Source organism: Cibotium barometz, chromosome 32, assembly GCF_041138505.1.
Source record: "Cibotium barometz isolate CiBa-2024 chromosome 32, ASM4113850v1, whole genome shotgun sequence".
In the NCBI taxonomy this organism is placed as follows: Eukaryota; Viridiplantae; Streptophyta; class Polypodiopsida; order Cyatheales; family Cibotiaceae; genus Cibotium; species Cibotium barometz.
This window is the reverse complement of record NC_141077.1, coordinates 30996450-31007835: the sequence shown is the minus strand read 5'-3', so window position 1 is coordinate 31007835 and position 11386 is coordinate 30996450.

Below are 11386 nucleotides of genomic sequence, written 5' to 3'. Positions count from 1 at the left end.
ATGGAACCTAACTTCACGGCCTGCAGGTTCACAAAATCACTCTAACCCTGCACCCTAACGCCACAGCCTTCACCTGTCTATTAACACACCCTATGATTTCTCCTACACTAACACACTCCTCAATTCAACTAACCAATTACCCATTAACAAAAAAGAAGAAGAAGAAAAGATGGTATCAACCCCACCAGTCGAAAGACGCTGTTCATGTACAGATGTCGGCCTCAGAGTCGGAAGCTCTCGAGACCCCAACTGCACCTCAAGCCAGCACCATTGGATCCCCAGCAAGTCAGAGAAAGAGGCCAGTGCGGGTCCCAAAGTTGAACTTTTTGGGTCTCTATGCCCAGGCTTTCCATGGGGCCATCATCAGCAAAGAAGCCCTCACTGCCCATGGAAAGGTAGCCCTACATTACCACAGTCCCGAATGCCTCCAAATTTTGGAGGAGGCCGAAGTCAAAGCAAAGTTGGACAAGGTTGGCTTGGAAAAAATGGCATAGATACTCCCAAGAAGTATCGACACACAACTCTGCACCGAATACCTCAAGACCTACAACAAGGGCACCAAAAAGGGAACTGTCACCAAGGCTGATGGCACTACAGAGCATCTCCTCATCATAGAAGAGCTCATACGGGATGCTCTGCAGCTCCCGCTTGTAGTCAAGGTCCATGCCCACGCCATCGACAAAATGCCCCTAGACGCAATGCTCAAGAAAAGTTCTTACAACTCAAATGGGGCCGAGTACGAAAACATCCGTGATGAGGCTACAGAAAAAGCTTGCAGGGCCATGTCCTTAATGATGCAGGTGAAGCCCGTGGACAGATATAACAGGGTGCCCTTAAACAGAATTGCAAAGGTACATGAGGAGAAAGAGGAGGACTGGGCCTACTATCTCCATAGAGAGATGAAGAACTACTTAAAGGCCCACCAATCCAAAATTTGTATCCCATACCTACTCACACAAGTTCTAAATCATGTAGCAAAAAGGCCTCTCCGAGAGCCCAAACCAGTAGAGCACTTTGCAGGTGGCACTACTGCCAGAACAACCCACACTAACAGCTGAAGATATGCAAGAGGGGAAGGCTATCTTGATGGAGACCCAAGAAATCATGAAGGAAATCAAGAAGGGGAGAAAGAAGAAGACAGATAAGAGGATGAGGGGAGTAATTCCAGATATAGCCTGAATCACAAAGATTAGAGGCGAAAGTGGCCCAAAAAATTCGAACATACCAAGAGGCATTGCAAGATACCACTATCAGCCAAGCCACGAGCCCATGCAACAAGTTACTCCTTCGACAAACCCAGCTCAACTAATATTTACCGATATGTCCCCCCTCTCAAAGAAGCAGCTTTGGCAGAAACGCCAATAGAGGGCGCTAGAACAAGAAGCACTAGTACAGGCTGAGGAAAGACAAAGCGTTGAGGCGGCCATAGCTCAAGTACAAGAAACAGAGGCCCCAAATGAAGCAAGCAAAAGACAACGAAGTGCAGAGCCATCCAGTCCAAGCAAGAGAAGGCGGTTTGGAAGATGAAGTAAGAATACCAATGCTGGCCTCCCTTTAGCAAATGGATTATCGACAATTCTTGCAAAAGACCATGGAAGGCCTAGATGAGCTGATCAACCAACCACAGGCTGGGCTTGAAGAGAAGAAGCAAGCACAAGTGCAATCTGGGAGCAAGAACAAAAGGTCTAGTGGTGCCACCTCCTCACAACGCACATGCTCCACGACCGTAACATTGCCCTTTGGAAACAGGTTAATGATGCATGCACACAAGTGCAAACAATAAAATTCCACTTGGCAACCAACACTGAAGCTACCCATAAGGATGTAATCATGAAGAGCTTGAAGGCCACAAAGGAGCAAGAGAATAGGTATAAAGCCATGGAAAGCAATACATGGTCCTCGGCCAAACAATTGTACAAAGAATCAAAGAAAATGTGGACCTCAAGGCAAAATTAGAACAAGCTAAGGAGAAGCTTCAGAAAGAGGTCACCCACACCAAAGAGCTCACTACACTTCATGCCCTTCAAATACAGGAGCTCCACACTATTATGGGCTATCACACCTCCAAGAGGGAACTCAACACATTCACCTAAAGGATGAGCAATAGATCACAACTGTCGTAGGGCACTTACCAATGCTTCGAACTTGAGTCCTTTGAGGCCTCCAAGCTCGCTTGTTAAGCTCCACCTCCACGCTGTCACCGTAGAGTCGCTCGCATAATCGTATATAAGGCAATCACTCTCTCTCTCTCTCTTACACACAAGCATAGAAGAGGAACAATCCTAGAATTCTCTCTCCAATCTCTCTCAAGACACACAAAGAAGAGCTCTCTATAGCACAAAGGGGATTGTGTCTTTACATTATGAGAAAATGCCTTATATACATTTAGCCCTTATTCACACTTGGACGACTAGGCCTTGGGTGACCAATAATGTACAACTTTTATAGTATTGTTTCATGACACTTATTAATATCCTCAATTGGAGGATCATGTTTGTTAATCCAAAACGGGATTAACATCCCTCCCTTCCTACTGTAGGTTTTGTCCACATAACCTGTTTACCGAGGTCTAAAGACCTGGACATCGAACTCATGTCGGTAAAAGTTCCTTCTGGATTGGAGCTTTTTGAGTGTGCGTCGAAATGCTGAGTGGGATCTCTAGAATCATGTATCCACCATGTCTTCGAATGTTATATGCATGTAGCCTAGAAGACATCGTAGAGTCGATGGTAGTAAAGTATGATACCCCTGTCTCGCAGATGGCCCTTGGTTCATGTCGAACTTCAGGTGTTCTGCCAATTTTAAAAATCTGACGCTAGCCACCATTGCGGGGTTTGGAATTCTACGCCATGCCCGTATCCATGTAAGCATTTGTTGTCTTTGCTCCTGTATGCTTGCAAATGTTGCTACTATGAAAATTGGGAAGTTGGAGAGCAAACATGTGAGTCGCGCCTTTTGGCTTCCTGAAATTCCAGCGGTGTCCATCTTCTTTTAGCTAGTATGTATAAAGGATCCATCCGTAGTGTTGGTGGTGTGCCCATATACACTTGGCTGTATTCCGGAATTACCAGGTACTCCTTCCACCAGTCTGGTTGTATGCCAAAGTCTTCCAATTTGGTGTGCCCATATACACTTGGCTGTATTCCGGAATTACCAGGTACTCCTTCCACCAGTTGTATGCCAAAGTCTTCCAATTTGGGGTGCCCTTCATTGGTGACTATGGTGGCTTAACCGCCTCTTACGTGCACAGGGTGTGCTTTCCTCCACCTTCGGAAGCAGAGCTGATCATGAATGTAACGATTCGTATTTCCCAGCAGATCAACTAACTCGGGGTTCGCCAATTTTGTGTGCCGTGCCACATTCGCCCATAATGTACCCTCTCTAACCAATGGAAGTAATTCTTCTAATTCAGGGCACAAAGCTCAGAGAGGGTATGGCACATTGTGCTGTTTTGTTGGGGTGACTTCCGAGTAAGCTTCTGGCATTATTCGTCTAGTTGGCTCAAAGGGAATTATCTACATGAAGACTTTGAACATTAACTTTGGCTTCAAAAGAGGGTTGCCAGCACGAATGAAACCCTCGTACTCTACACCTGATAAAGATTCCAAAATGTTGTCATCAGTAAATGCCTCAATATTATCTTACAGAGGATAGGATGTCGTACCTCATGAGAGTGCGGTGGTGGAGATGGGTGAGGTGCCAGTATCTTCTCGGGGGCAAGAGGGTTAGTGGGAAAATATATCTTTGGAGGATTGAAGGATGAGAAAATGCAGTCAGCTTGAGATGTGTTAGTAGGTGACGTGTTAGGATATGGGTAAGGTAACTTACTAGTAGCGACATTAAAATAGACAGGGTAAGTTGATTTTGAAAATGAAGAAGAGGATTCTTCTTGACCCTGACCTATGCTAGGGGGAGGGTGGCTAGGCTTATGAGACTTAATAAATTCTTGTAAGTCTGGAATTTCTTTGGAATTGATAGTGGGATATTCTATGTGGGTAGCATCAAAATTGTATTGTACATTTGTTAGCATGGCTTCTAAGTGCTTGTAGATATTAGAATAGAGTTTTAGAATGCCAAAAGGATGATATAAAGTGGACTCACATAAATTTAGATGCTGGTGAGTGTTATATACTTCTAGCCACCCATAACTAATAATCCATTTGGGTAACTATATGTCCTACTATCTCATAGTTGGCGGGCGTCTCAGGAATGTCATCTGGGATAAACAGGTCTATTTTTTTGACATTGTTGTCCAAAATTTCTAAATTTTGGAGAACACGACACCAACTACAAAGGTTTAGCACTATAGGATGTAGAAAAAAGATGTCTTGTGAATTAGTTAATACTAAGTCTCCCCACAAAATTCCCATTATTATGGTAGGATCAACATCTCTTTTAGTATTTTGTTTAATTAGGGTTAGTTCTCCTAGGCCTAGATCTTCATATAGATTTATGTCATACTAAAGTAGAGAGAGTGTTAGTGTAGACAAAAATAAGGCAAGAGTTTGAGGAAGGGCCCGAGGAGTTACTGGCAGTTGACCCAACTCGAAGGCACGCTCAAGGAGGAGGCGTAAATCATCGTTAGGCTTCGGCCGCTGACTTCTATCTTGTACTGCCAACCAACGCTCTAACTTTTGTAGGCGGGAGTCAACATTGCTAAGGAGGTTTGAAATTGCCATTTCTCAAACCATCTTTGCAGCGTCTAATTCCTTGAATCTTCTGGTTGCGTGTTCTTGGGCCCGCCTGGCCGTTGCTTCTCTTTCCTGAGCTTTGGTGATTTGTTGGAGCCTTTGGGCAGCTAGCCTTTGAGTGTCGTGTAGTTGTTGTGTAAGCTGTGCCATTGCCTCTTGATGTGCCAACTCTTTTCTTTGTACTTCGGCCTGGCTTGCACTTATTGTTTCATTAAGTGTTCTAATCTTTTCTGCATGGGCCTTGTTTGTTTGTTCCCTTCGTGCTGTAAATGGGTTGCCCTTTCCTCCTCTGCCTTTAGCTGTGCTGTTAGCTGCTGGATTTGGCATTGCAAATCTTCTTCTTTGGCCCTGGCATTGTCTTGGAGCTCCTGTATTTTGTGTGCATGAAGTGTAGTGAGCTCCTTTGTGTGGGTGACCTCTTTTTGAAGTTGCTCCTTCGCTTATTCTAATTTGGCATTGAGGTCCACATTGTCCTTGATTCTTTGCATGATTGTTTGGCTGAGGACCATGTTATTGCTCTCTAGGGCATTATACCTTTTCTCTTGCTTCTCAAGCTCTTCATGTGAGGATGACATCCTTATGGGGTAGCTTCTAGGTTGGCTTTTAATTTTTACACTTGTGTGGATGCATTGTTTACCTGTTTCCAGAGGGCGGCGTTACGGTCGTGGAGCATGTGCGTTGTCAAGAGGTGGCACTGCCAGACCTTTTGTTCTTGCTCCTAGATTGCACTTGTGCGTGCTTCTCATGTTGTCCTTCCATGGTCTCTTGCAAGAATTGTTGATAGTTGATGTTCTGCAACAACAAGGAGGCCAGCTGGGGTATTCTTACTTCATCTTCCAACTGTCTTCTCTTGCTTGGACTAGATGGCTCTGGACTTTGTTGCCTTTTGCTTGCATCAATTAGGGCCTTTGCTTCTTGTATTGGAGCTGCGGCCGCCTCAACGCCTTGTCTTTCCTCAGCCTGTATTGGTGTTGCATGTTTGGGCGTTGTTTATGTTGGCGTGTCTACCATAGTTGATTCTTTGAGGGGAGATAGATTTATAAAGATTAGTTGAGCTGGGCTTGTCAGAGGAGTAACTTGTTGCATGAGCTTCTGTGTGGCTTGGCTGAGAGTGGTTTCTTGTAATGCCTCTTAGTATGTGTGGATTTCCTGGGCCACCTCCTCTAATCTATGTGACTCAGCAGCTATATTTGGAAGCACTTCTTATCTATCTTCTTTTTTTGCCCCTTCTTGATCTGCTTCATGACTTCCTGGGTCTCCATCAAGATAGCCTGCCCTTCTTGTATATCTTCAACTGCTAATTTGGGTTAGTTTGGTAGTAGTGCCAACTGCATGTGCTCCTCTGGTTCGGGCTCCTTTGGAGGCCTTTTTGCTATGTGATTGAGAACTTGTGTGAGTAGGTATGGGTTACAGATTTTGGATTGGTGGGCCTTCAAGTAGTTCTCCATTTCCTTATGGACATAGCATGCCCATTCGTCTTCTTTATCCTCATGTGCTTTTGCAATCCTGTTCAAGGTGACCCTATTGTATCTGTCCACGGGCTTCACCTGCAACATCAAGGACATGGCCCTGCAAGCTTTTTCCGTAGCCTCATCCTGGATGTTTTCGTACTCGGCCCCATTTGAGTTGTAAGAATTTTTCTTGAGCAATTACATCCAGAGGCATTTTGTCAATGGCGTGTGCGTGGACCTTTATTTTGCAGGCGAAAGTTGCAGAGCTTCCCGTATGAGATCTTCTGTGATGAGGAGTTACTCGGAAGTGTTGTCAGCTTTGGTGATATTCTCCCTTTTGGTCCCCTTGTCGTAGGTCTTGAGGTGCTCTGCACAGAGTTCTGTGTCGATACTTCTTGGGAGTATCTATGCCATCTTCCCCAAACCAACCTTGTCCAGCTTTGCTTTGACTTCGGCCTTCTCCAAAATTTGGAGGCATTCTGGGCTGTGGTACTGGAGGGCTACCTTTCCATGGGCCGTGAGAGGTTCTTTGCTGATGATGGCCCCATGGAAGGCTTGGGCTGTGGTACTGGAGGGCTACCTTTCCATGGGCCATGAGAGGTTCTTTGCTGATGATGGCCCCATGGAAGGCTTGGGCATAAGGGTCTAAAAAGTTCATCTTTGGGCCCCTTGCTGGCCTCTTTCTCTGACTTGCTAGGGATCCACTGGTGCTGGCTTGAGTCACAGCTGGGGTCTCAAGAGCTTCTGACTCTGAGGCCGACATCTGTACATGAACATCGCATCAGTCTACCGACTGGTGGGGTTAATATCATCTTTCTTTTCTTTTCTTTTTCTTTAAATAAATAATGGGTAATAGGTTAGTTGCATTGAGGAGTTTGTTAGTGTAGGAGCAATCATGGGGTGTGTAATAGTCAGGGGAAGGCTGTGGCGTGAAGGTGCATGGTTAGAGTGAGTTCGTGAATCTGCAGGCCGTGAAAAAGTTAGGATGTTAGGTGTGAAAAAGTTAGGAATAGGCGTGAAAATGTTAGGCATGAAAAAGTTAGGTGTGAAAAAGTTAGGCGCGAAAAGGTTAGGCGTAAAAATGTTAGGCATGAAAAAATGAGTTTCCGTGAAAATACACGTTTCGTGAAAAAGTTGATTTCCGTGAAAAGGTGAGTTTACGTGAAACTACAGGTTCCAAGAAACTACAGGTTCACGAACCTGAGTTTCTGTGAAACTGCAGGGTGTTATTGTGGATTGTTTTGTCAAGTTTATTTGTTATGAGGGTTTTTTTCATTTTTTAATTTTATTGTAGAGATGCATATGTGAGGATACCATGAAGAAATTGTTTATACTAATTACAATGTCGCAAGATTTTGATGAATCTTTAAAGATAAAAAATACAAGAAGAAAAAGAAAATGAAAAGAAAAAGGATGAAGCTCCCACCTCGAAAGGAAGATAGTCGAATAAGGCCGAAATCCGGAATGGCGGGTTGGGAGATGCAGACGGAAGTGATGCGCAGTCAGAAGATTCAAGGCACATGATGCAAAATGACGAAAGAGAAAATAATTTCGATTTTATAACGCAGGCGTTGGATAAGGTGGCTGCCTTAATAAAGAACACCATCATGTGGCATTGGATAAGGCGGCTACCTTAATAAAGAACACCATCATGTGGCGTTGCTTGATTGGCCCGTGAGAAATTGCCGTTTCATGACATGAACGTTTTTTGAATTTTTCATGGTGTGAACCTTTGTGAATTTATTCACGGCGTGAACGTTTTTTGAATTTTTCACAACATGAACGTTTTTGAATTTGTTCACGGCGTGAATGTTTTTGAATTTGTTCACGACGTGAACATTTTGGAATTTCTTCACGTCATGAATCTTTTCGAAGTTTGAATGCATAAGATCGATACCTTCTCATTTTTTCCTTCATGCTCAAGCAATTAAACATGCACATGATGAGTGAATGATACCTTGCTTACCTCTTAACCATTGTGCAACCATTGGACACCCTTCCATTTTATTGCCCACGAGAAGCAAGGGGTCACCTGGGCACTTTTGGGCATTTGTTGATGCAGTTGTTTAGCTCTATGTGGGAGTTATTAATTGTTCCTTCCACACCCAACTGAACAATGTTGTTCCTTCCACCCAACTGAACAATGTTGTCACTGCGCCTTGTGGTGGAGGGCTTTTATCTGTCTCTTTATTGAACTTCTTTTTTTCTACCTTTAGGTTCCTTGTTCAGTTTTGTAACCGGAGTGGGTACTTCTCGTTGCTGTGGCAATTCCCAACCCATTTGGCTGAGTTGTCTTTTTCCTCCACACAAGGGTTGACAAGGTTCTTGCTTGAGTTGGGAGTTGATGTTGTATGCTCTTACTACTCTCTTTTTTATGACTTGAACTGCTTGTGGTATTGGCCACCACCACTGAGTGGGGTTTGGGTATCCATATTGCCGTATTGCCTTGGTAGTATCCTTGGGCTCGCAATAAGTCCTTTTGGACCCATTGCTTATGGAACCTTTAAGGTCTATTGGGATGCTTAGAGTCCTGCCAATCTATTTGTGTCAAGGTTCTTGCTTGAGTTGGGAGTTGATGTTGTATGCTCTTACTACTCTCTTTTTTATGACTTGAATTGCTTGTGGTATTGGCCACTATCCATATTGCCATATTGCCTTGGTAGTATCCTTGGGCTTGTAGTAAGTCCTTTTGGACCCATTGCTTATGGAACCTTTGAGGTCTATTGGGATGCTTGGAGTCCTGCCAATCTATTTGTGTCAGCAAGGTCTGACTTTTGAATTTTTTGCAGATTCTTCTTGTGGTCTCCATATATCATCCATGGTGTCTTTTTTGTGTCGGGTTGATTTTTTGGCACCCACTTCTGTGTACCCTTAGATGTTGGGTATTGTGTGTGCATGCTTCATGGGATTGATGTTGGTTCTTCTTTATGAGGTGTTGCCACTACACTCGTTGTTGTTTGTCATCAGTTATGATGTGTTTCCCTCTGTTGTCAAGCTCCATAAGGGTATGGACATGACCTTGTCGCCCGTGCTTAACAATGCTGTACTTTCTTCCCATTGGATATTGCATTTACTTGCACAGATCTAAGATATTGCATTTACTTGCACAGATCCAAGATCGTCCTAGAATCATTTCCTCTTCCATGGAACCTGCAGGCATGACAAACACATTCCCAACCAAGGAATTATTTATGATGGAGACGTTAACATTTAAAAATCCCTCAGCTCTCGTAGTTATCAAGTGAACACTACATACTTTCGCATGTGGGTTCAAGGTGTGGTCTATCTGATGCCACCCAGGTTTCATATGAGATCAAGTTATGACTTGACCCCGTATCTATTAATGCAATGCTTGTTGCATGGCCTTTAGCTGTAGTAAGTCCCACCTTGAGTCATACTAGCTCAATGTTTAGTTCCTCTTCATCCAAGAGAGTCACAGAAGCCATGTTGACATGTATCAGTCTATTGTGTAGTAATTGTTTGGCTTTGGCCTCCCTAGCCTTAGCTTCTTCTTAAGCCTGCTGGATTTTTTCCTTTGCAAGCTGTTTTTGTTGTTTTAAGAGATGTCCCTGTTGCAAGAGCATCTCTTGGGTCAGTGGTCCAAAATATTTTTTAAATTTACTTCCATTAACATAACCCTCCATCTATATGCCGTCAATTATCTCAATTTAAACAGACCCCTGAGGTGTGATCTCTAATGCTCGGAATGGTCCCAAGCCTCGATATTTAAGTTTCTTTTTCCTGGTGCTTCCAACACCATACATGAGGACAAGGTCCCCCGTTTCTAGTTCTTTTTGCTTTAGATTTTTATCGAACCAATGTTTCTTGCATAGTTTTTCGACCACCATGAGTCCATATGCTATCAACATGGTCTCATCAAGCTTCTATAAATCAATTAGCCTTTCAGAAGCTAATGCATTCTTCGTCAGACATTCTTGTACGACAATCATTAAGCTTGGGAATAAGGATTCCATGAGCATAACTACTTCAACACCATAAGCTAGACGGAAGGGAGTGTACCCCGTTGCTACCTTATAGGAGGTTCGTAACACCCATAGGGCTGCTGTCAGCTTATGTTCCCAGTCTGTTCGTCGATTTGCTTCCAAGGTTTTTGTCAAGATAGTACACAAAATTTTGTTTGTACTCTTTGCTTGACCATTGTCTTGTGGATAATAAGGTGATGATTTTTTATGGACCACTAAGAATCCCGCAAGTAAATGATCAATCACCTCATTAATAAAATGTGAGCCGCGATCACTGACTAATTCTAATGAGCAACCAAACCTCGAGATAATTTGCTCGTATAAAAATTTTGCTGTTGTTTGTGCATCAGCTCTCTTTGAGGCTCTGGCTTCTACCTATTTTGTGAAATAGTCCATGGCCCATGATCACGTATTGGGCTTGGGGATGGATGTGCCACTAGACTAATAGGTCTCACAAAATCTATTCCCCATTTCTCGAATGGTTGTCTTACAAAAACAGGGGTGAGAGGCATCTTGTCCTTTTGATGTGGGATAGTGAAACATTGACATTCTTCGCATATTTTGACAAATTCTATGGCGTCTCCAAATAACGTAGTCCACCATTGTCCTACTTGAAGCACTTTTCAAGTTGTGATTTCTCCAGCAAAATGCTTGCCTGCTATCCCTGAATGAGCTTCATCCAATATGGTGTGATGAACTCATCTTCTCTAACGCATCTTCTTACCACATTATCTTTTCCTAGCTTATATAGGTCTCTCGCAATCAGTTGATAAGGTGCAACAAGCTTGATAAGCCGTCGCATTTTATCTTTGTTCAAAGGTATTTCCTGCGAAAAACCATAAGTTAGATAATTTGAGATTTCCTCAATCCATTCGGGTACCATATCTAACTTGAACAAACAAGCATGAGGGAGATCATCATCAACACCAGTTGTTGGTTCCCCATTTGGAATTCTTGACATGTGATCGGCTAACACATGCTATATTCCTTTTCTTACCGTGATTGTAAAGTCAAACTCCAATAATAATAGCAACCATCGTGTGATTCTCCCCATGGTGTAAGGCTTATTCACTAGGTATAATAAGGCTTGATGGTCCACGAAGAATACAATTTTATTGGCAAAGAGGTAATGTCGATATTTCTTGACGGCGTAAACCATGGCCAATCCTTCCCTCTCTATGGTGGTGTAGTTCACCTCCACATCATTTAGCTGACGACTAGCAAAGAAGACTGGATAGTCCAATTTGAACTCACCAGGTTG